The sequence below is a fragment of the Varanus komodoensis genome, unplaced genomic scaffold, assembly GCF_004798865.1.
Source record: "Varanus komodoensis strain SLA01 unplaced genomic scaffold, ASM479886v1 scaffold1, whole genome shotgun sequence".
Taxonomy (NCBI): Eukaryota; Metazoa; Chordata; class Lepidosauria; order Squamata; family Varanidae; genus Varanus; species Varanus komodoensis.
In genome coordinates this window covers 79,196,758-79,205,471 of record NW_025335268.1, presented here as the reverse complement: position 1 = coordinate 79,205,471, position 8,714 = coordinate 79,196,758, and the positions used below count along the sequence as shown (strand labels likewise).

Here is an 8,714-nt window from a genome sequence, read left to right as displayed (position 1 = left end):
CTCCCACTGGCATGGGGGCAGGTGCCGGCTTAACTCGCCAGACACGGCCTGGGGCCGGCGGCCTCGGGCCAAAGGGTGGTCACCACCGTTCGTGGCCGTGCAGGGGTCAGGCTGGCAAGGGACTCTGTCGGTGGGTGGAATTTTATATCGGGGGAGTAGACGGGGAGTTTTATATAGTTTTAATGTTTTTATTGTATTTTAATCTGTTTTTACGGAGTCGTTCCTGGCCATATCGACAGTTGAGTTACCTGGGGAGCACAGGGCGCTACCATTGGGGTGGTCATGGGCAATGGACATTACAGCGGTGGGGGTTTAACATGTCCATGTAGAAGAAGGAGGGAAAGATGGCTGACACCTGTTCCTCCTTCTGGTTTTACCCCCAGCCAGAGGGTTCCAGGTAGTCTTGTCAACCACCCCCTAGGCCTGACACTGCTGTTGCTTAATGCCAGGTCAGTCCACAATAAATCGTCCCTCATCCACGACCTGATTGTGGATAAGGGGGCCAACCTGGCTTGCATAACAGAGACCTGGGCGGGGGAGGGGGGATGTCGCCCTCTCTCAAATGTGCCCGCCCAGGTATCTGGTTCAGCACCGTCCACACCTGGAGGGGAGGGGGGTTGCTTTGGTTTACCGAGCCTCCATCTCCTCCACGGGGCTTCCAGTCCCTTCAAGGCCGGGGGTAGAGTGCCTCTACTTGGTGTTGGGCGACTGAGACAGATTGGGGATTCTGTTGGTGTACCGTGCACCCTTCTGCCCAACAGACTACCTGCCTGAGCTGACAGAGATCGTCTCGGACCTGGTGTTGAGGACCCCCAGGATGTTGGTCCTGGGGGACTTCAATCTCCACGCCGAGACTGTTCTGACCGGAGTGGCTCAGGACATCATGGCCTCCATGATGGCCATGGGGCTGTCTCAACATGTCATAGGCCCGATCCATCAACGTGGACACACCTGGTTTTCTCGACGGGGCAGGAAGAGAGTGGTCTGAGGGTAAGGAATTTATGTCTGACATCCCTGTCATGATCAGATCACTTCGTGAGGTTTGTGCTCGAGAACGGCCTTTCCCTCTGTAAGGGTGCGGACCTGATTGTGTGGGTCCGTCCCAGGAGCCGGATGGATCCGGATGGATTCCTGAAGGCCCTGCGGGAGTTTCCGGCTGACAAGACTTGTGCTCCTGTCGAGGCTCTGGTCGAGCTATGAAATGGGGAAATGACCAGGGCTATTGACATGATCGCTCCTAAGTGTCCTCTCCAGCCGGGCAGAGCCCACTCTTCCCCTTGGTATACACCTGAATTGCAGGCGATGAAGCGGGTTGGGAGAAGTCTAGAGCGTAGGTGGAGGAAATCACGGGATGAATCTGACCGAACACACTTAAGAGCCCATTATTGGGCCTATGCTGTGGCGGTGAGGGTGGCGAAAAAGAAATTCTTCTCCGTTTCCATTGCCTCCTCACAATGCCATCCGGTGGAACTTTTTTGGGTGGTACAAGGGCTGGTTCATCCTGGCCCTAAGAAAGATCCGGTTCCACCCTCGAAGTCCCGCTGTGATGACTTTGCCAAGCATTTCAGGGAGAAAATCGCTCAGATTCGTCACGAGCTGGACACCACTAGTGACTCAGAGGCTTCTGGGGAGATATCAATGTTGCTGTCTGGTCCAAAATTTATGGATGAATTTCATTTACTGCGGCCTGATGATGTGGACAAGGTGCTTGGATGAGTATGTCCCACCACTTGGCTATTGGACCCTTGCCCATCTTGGATAATTAACAACACCAAGCACAGGATAGGGACCTGGATCTTGGAAGTGGTTAATGCCCCTCTGAGGGAGGGCCAGGTACCTGCCCCTTTAAAGGAGGCGGTAGTCTGACCGGTCCTGAAGAAGATGTCACTGGATCCAGAGATGGCTGCTAATTATAGGCCATGGCCAATATCCCGTTTCTGGGCAAGGTGTTGGAGTAGATGGTGGCGGGACAACTCCAAGCACTCTTGGATGAGACTGACTATCTGGACCCATTTCAGTCCGGCTTCAGACCCGGGTACGGTACTAAATCTGCCTTGGTCACCCTGTATGATGACCTGTGTAGGGAAAAAGTCAGGGGAAGTGCGTCCCTGTTGGTTTTCCTGGACCTCGCAGCGGCTTTCGATACCATCAACCATGGTATCCTTCTGGATAGGCTAGAGGGATTGGGGGTCAGAGGCACTGCTTTGCAGTGGTTCTGCTCCTATCTCAACGGTCAATTCCAGAAGGTAGTGCTGGGGGACTATGGCTCTGTGCCATGGCAGCTATGCCATGGAGTACCGCAGGGGTCCATTTTGTCCCCTTTGCTGTTCAACATCTACATGAAACCGCTGGGAGAGGTCATCAGGAGGTGTGGGCTGCAAAATCATCAGTACGCTTGTGATACCCAGCTCTACCTCTGATTCTCTGTCAATCCAGATGTGGCAGTGGCTGTACTGAACTGGTGCCTGGCCGAGGTAATGGGCTGGATGAGGGCCAATAAACTGAAGCTCAATCCAGACAAGACGGAGGTCCTGTTGGTTGGCAAATCGGGCTTCGGAGAAGGGAACCTGAACCTAGTCCTGAATGGGGTTGCACTCCCGCTTAGGGACAAGGTCCGCAGCTTGGGAGTGCTCCTCGACCCAGAGCTTTCACTGGAAGCTCAGGTGACAGTGGTGGCAAGGCGTGCTTTCTTTCAGCTTGGTCTGATCCATCAGCTGCGTCCCTACCTGGGGAACGACTGCCTGGCAACAGTGACATACACGTTGGTGACTTCCCAACTTGACTTCTGTAACGCGCTCTACGTGGGGCTGCCCTTGAAGATGGTCCAGATACTTCAATTGGTTGAAAATAGAGCTGCCAGGTTGCTGACGGGGACTGGGCATCATGTTCACATGACTCCAGTTCTCTGTCAGCTTCACTGGCTCCCCATTGAAGTCCGGGCCCAATTCAAGGTGTTGGTTATGACCTATAAAGCCCTTAACAGGTTGGGTCCTGGTTATCTGAAGGAGCGCTTACGTCTGTATATGCCCACCCGCCCCTTGAGATCAGCAGGAGAGGTCCTTCTCTGGGAACCTTCCGTGAAGGATATTAGGAGGGTAAGTACTCGAGGAGGGGTTTCTCTGCGGTGGTGCCCCGCCTATGGAATGCGCTCCCCAGAGAGGTCCGCCTGGCGCCGTCATTATTTGTTTTTCAGCGCCAGGCAAAGACCTTTTTATTTAAATGTCATTTTAATTGCTAATATTATTTATTTATTTTACATCTTTGGCCAGGTCATCTCAAATTATATTGTTTTATATTGCCTTTATATCGTTACTATTTATTTATTGTTGTGAGCCGCCCCGAGGCTTTGGCGAATGGGGCGGCATAGAAGCTTCCTAAATAAATAAAATATTGTTTATTGGGATAAATGTTCTTGCCAAAAAAGTCTAAATATTGCCATGTTCATTTTTAACAATGGAGTAGGATATTTATAGTATAAAGTTAATTATAAATAATTTCACTTTTCCATGACAAAACATAACTTTAACAGGAATGTCTGTTTTAAAAATATGGAAACAAAAGATAAGACAGAAAAGAGTGCCAAGAGGACAGTATTGATCCTGTTCCATTACCCAAGGCAAGTGTGATTCATCTCATTCACCTAAATATTTTTAGTTAACAAATCAATATAACCATTTTGAAAATATCAGGATCACTGGGTGAATGTTGTGCACTTGTTAGCATGAGGCTCTATAGCAAACAGGGACAGGCAAAGGCATAAAATTAGACTTTGAAAAACATTATACTTGTGACCAGAAGAAAACCAGTCATATCAATTTTTCATGCTCATCAAACAGAACAGGAATATGAATAGACACACAAACACACACAAAGGACACACAAATACATATATTGCATCTGCAAATTAAATCTCTAGGTCACATTGTCAAAAACAATACGTTAGTAGGAGTTATCTCGCCAGCTCTCACTTTCTGCCTACTCCAAACACATTTCAAGCCTCTGGACCAGTGATGGCGAACCTTTCAGAGACCAAGTGCCCAAACTGCAACCCAAAACCCACTTATTTATTGCAAAGTGCAACACTGCACTGGGAGGCCCCATTTCCTAAACCCTACCCCTAACCTCGATCTTAACCCTAACCCCCAAATGGGGCTGAAACGTGCAGGCCTAACAGAATTTTCTAAACTCAAGATTTCAGTTTGTTTTTCCCTTTCCTGACAAAATGGGCTCCCTGTTAAGGTATTTAAACACTCAGAACTGTCCGGTTGGGAAAGAATTTTTCCACCCTCTCCCATCAGATGACCATTTTCCAGTAGGCCACTGGGGGGCTGATATCCATAAAAATACCACAATAGGTATTTGCAAAATGTCTAGGATAAGCAGGATATTTCTAGCCAGCTCTCTCTTTTGGACTACCACAAAAACATTTGAAGCCTCTGTTTTCTTAACCCAAACTCTAAAATGGGGTTGAGATTCCGATGCCTGACACTAGATTTTCCAGATGTGCCTTTTTACTCATTTCTCCTCTCACTGACCCACTCTGTCCCCTGTTAAGTCATTTGGACGCTCAGAACCATCCGGTGGGCAAAGATTTTTTCTACTCTTTACCTGAGGGTGACCTATTTCCAGTAGGTCATTGAGAGGCTGATATACATAAATGTGCCACAACTGGCATTTTCAAAAAGTGTTGGATAAGTGGGCTTTTTGTAGCCTGGTCTCTCTTTTGGCCCACCGCAAAAACGTTTGAAGCCTCTAGACCTTACGGGGTGCCCCGTTTTCTTAACTCAAACCCTAATCAGCAGTCTTAACCTGAACCCTAAAATGGGGCTGACACTGGATATTCCAAACTCAATATTTTGACTCATTTTTCCCCTTCCTGACCCACTGTGAGGTTCTGAGGCAGCATCAGGGCTCCATCTGCTGGCCAGAAACCAGAATAGCAGCCTTGGTCTTTGCAGGTTTGGGTCTATGGCTGTGACCACCTGGGCTGTTATCAGCTCCACCTGGGAGCTCTGGGGGAAGAACTATATAAGAACCAGCTCTTCCATCCAGATGCTGCCTCAGCAAAAATGTTATTTGGTATAGCTGAAGCTCCCTGTGCCTTCTGGAACCTGTTTCTGGAGATCCTGCCTGTTGCCTTGATCCTGCCTCTGCTCCTGGACGCTGCCTGGCCTTCCTGTCTTCTCCTGTTCTATTCCTCTCCTCCCCCAGGTATCGCTCTCCTCGGCTTGCCCCTCTGGCTTTTGACTCTGGACTGGTTTTTGAGTACCCTTCATTATTTGGACTGAGCTACCTTGCACTCTGGTTACCCACCTCAACCCTTGGACTGTCTGACCATGGTGTAAGATTTGTATAACTTATGAAGCATCTGGATCCTGGTGCTTTGACTATCCATACCCCTGGACCATGACCACCCACTCTGCTCCCTGTTAAGCCATTTGGACACTCAGACCTGTCTGGTGGGTGAAGATTTTTTTCACGCTTTACCATAAGATGACCTTTTCCCAGGAGGCCACTGGGGGGCTGATATACATAGACATGCCACAATAGCCATTTTTGAAAAGTGTTGTATAAACAGGGTATTTTTATGTAGCCCTCCTCTCGGCCTACCGCAAACACATTTCAAGGCTCTACACCTGAGCGGGGTGCCACGTTTTCTGAATCAGAGCCCTAACCTCAGTCTTATCCCCAACCCTAAAACACAGCTGAAATGCACAGGCTTGACACTGGATTTTCCAAACACAGGGTTTTGGCCCGTTTTTCTCTCCCTGACCCACTCTCCTGCATGTTAAGTAAAGTGAAGACTGATAACCGTCTGGTAGGCGAAGACTTTTTTCCACCGTTTCCACCAGGATAACCTTTTTGAGGATACCATTGGAGAGCTGAAATACATAGACATGCCACAATAGCCATTTTCAAAAATGTTGAAAAAGCGGGATTTTTCTGGCCAGCTCTCCCTTTCGGCCCATCGTAAACATGTTTCAAGACTCTAGACCTTGCTGGGGTGCTCTGTTTTCTTAACCTTCATGCTGACCTCATTCTTAACCCTAATCCTAAAATGGGGCTGAAATGCACAGGCTTGACCCTGGATTTTCGAAACGCGTGGTTTAAGCCTGTTTTTCCCTTTCCCTGACCCACTCCCTGTTACATCACTTGAACACTCAGAGCCATCCAGTGGGCAAAGATCTTTCCATACTTTACCCTAGGATGATCTTTTTTCAGGAGTCCATTGCAGGGTTGATATACATAGATATGCCACAGGAGGCATCTTCACAAAGTTTTAGAGAAGTGGGATTTTTATAACCAACTCTTTCTTCTTTCAGTCCACCGCAAACATGTTTCAAACTCTAGACCTTGCTTCATTTCCTTTTTCTAATCCCTAATCTTTATTCTTTTCTTAACCCTACCCCTAAAATGGTGCTTAAATGCACGTAGCTGTTAGTCCATTTTCTTAATCCCTGTTCTAAATACCCATTTGGGAGAATGAATAAAGGGTAACTTAACCTTCAAAGTGGTCCTGGCTTAGAAGATAGAAAGCATTAAAAGGTCTTAATTTTTTAGACAGAAGGTGCATTTTAAACTTGTAGACATGTCCTGTTGTACAATACCTGTTGATGCATTCAGTTACAACTTCCACCCCAGCCAACATAGTCAATGACAGGAGATCTGTTGGCTCGGGATAATGGGAATTGTAATCAAAGTATCCAGAGCACCAGGCTGAGGAATTCTGGTATACAAGATTGGAAGTAATTGTTTCAGGAAAAAACGGTGAACTGCTGAAATGCTGACAAAGTATTTACTACAAATTACAAAGATGGCAAAAACAATCCACTGTATAAACTCTATAAAATCAATGGATTTTACTGCTTAGCACAGAGATGTGGAGTCTTTTATTTATGTCAGGGGTTCCATTCTTTCAGCCCTAATCTCTTGGGAGCCATTTACCAGGAGCGAGCAGGCCCAAAGATAATAATGGGTGGGCAATACCCCCTCCCCCCATCCTCTTTCATTCACCCCTTTATGTTGGTTGCTTTTGAGATGAAAATTATTTTGACACTGTACATAATTTATATAACCATGGTCTAACAGCCACTGTCACATCCTAGGAACCTACTGGGAAGACCCACTGGCTAACTACCTGAAGGCAGGTTAGCTTTTTCTTCTCTTCACCAGAGCAACAGGAAATGCTTAAATTACACTACCTGCATGTTTGTGTTATGCTATGTACAGCTTTGAATTCAAAGGCACCACCATCCCTTCTTCTCCAGTTGGCCTGCCTCTTCAGCCTAGCATAACCACTTTGAATGGGTGACCCTTTGTTCCATTTCTGTTTCTAGAAACCATTCAGGAACAGCATGATTTTTACAAATCATTTATAGGCTGTTAAACAAAGATGATAACATGCTGTACTAATATACCTGCATTACAAGAACCAATATCTGATGTATTCTGACCAAATACAAAGGCATATATAAATAGTTATGGTCCAAGCATACAACCATACGTAACAGTCTAAAATATGTTACCACCCGTAATATATTAAAATAGTTCAAAAGTCAATCAAATATGAGAATATATATTTTTAAAAGGCCTCACCAGATCAGACACCAAGAATTAGATCATATCTGACCAAGATTTTTCAAATACAAACCTAGACAAGTACACAGCCATTTATCCTAAAACCAAGCAAAGGCTGATAGTCCACTTTGAGTATATGCCAATTCCTTGGCTGTGTTTTATCTCTGCTTAAAAGAATAATGTTCAATTTCAGAAGAAAGTACTTGTGGCAATGGGATGAGATGTAGATCTCTCCTTTCTGGGATACCCAGAGACTTTAAAAAATCTGTTTTTTAAACTGTGTGGGAAATTGTGGAGATTTTACTGACCCCCCCCCCCATTTGGATATCGGTAGAGCAGCTGTTGTTGGTGATAGCATGGGGTTCTGGCAAAAACAATAAGTGCAAATAGAAAGGGGTCATCCCGGAAGAGCATGAAAAGTTGGGTTCTGCCATACGGGCCCTGGAACACCAGCTAGAGGACTGGGAAGGAAGGAGTTAGGAAATAGCCAAGGTACACCTGATTGTCTCTCAGGCACACAGCTGGTTATTTCATGAAAAATCTGCACCGCATAGCTTCATCAGGGTAGGTTGCCATGTCATGTAAGTAAGATGTATTGGTGGTTCAGTGGTAGAATTCTCACCTGCCATGTGGGAGGCCTGGGTTCAATTCCTGGCCAATGCAACTTCTGTTTGCACATGGTAGGCATGTCGTGAGCAGAGACGGCTAGAGCCAGGGGTCAGACTAGATGACTTGACCTCAGGTCTATCCTTTTGGAAGACAGCCAGTTCAAGACACTGCAGTGAACCAGCAAGAAGTGCACATGAATATGTAGTGCAGCCCCAGAGTCACTTGATTTTAAAACGCAGCAGATTCCTGGTCTTAGTGTCACAGTGCTGAATCCACAGGTGCCCTTCAATTCAGTACAAGATTTTGTAAATGAAAGTGTAGCGAAAGGAAAAGCTCCTTGCTCTGGAGCTCTGTACCATCTCCCACTCAGTTGTGGAAAGTTTCCCAACGTATGGAGAAGCAATAAGTAGAGGATAGTCATAAATATAAGGGGGAAGTTGGGAAAAATTTCCATGTCCAGAGCCACACTGATGGATTACTCGATTCAACCTATAGTGTCTGTCTAATATCCCTCAATGATACCTAAA

At 46.5% G+C, this 8,714-nt stretch overlaps 1 non-coding gene across 1 annotated transcript; it reads left to right on the top strand.

Moving 5' to 3' along the window:
- Positions 1–8,170: 8,170 nt before the first annotated feature.
- On the top strand, positions 8,171–8,241 carry TRNAG-GCC. The gene has a single exon. It is a non-coding gene; the product is annotated as a tRNA-Gly (tRNA).
- Positions 8,242–8,714: the final 473 nt, after the last annotated feature.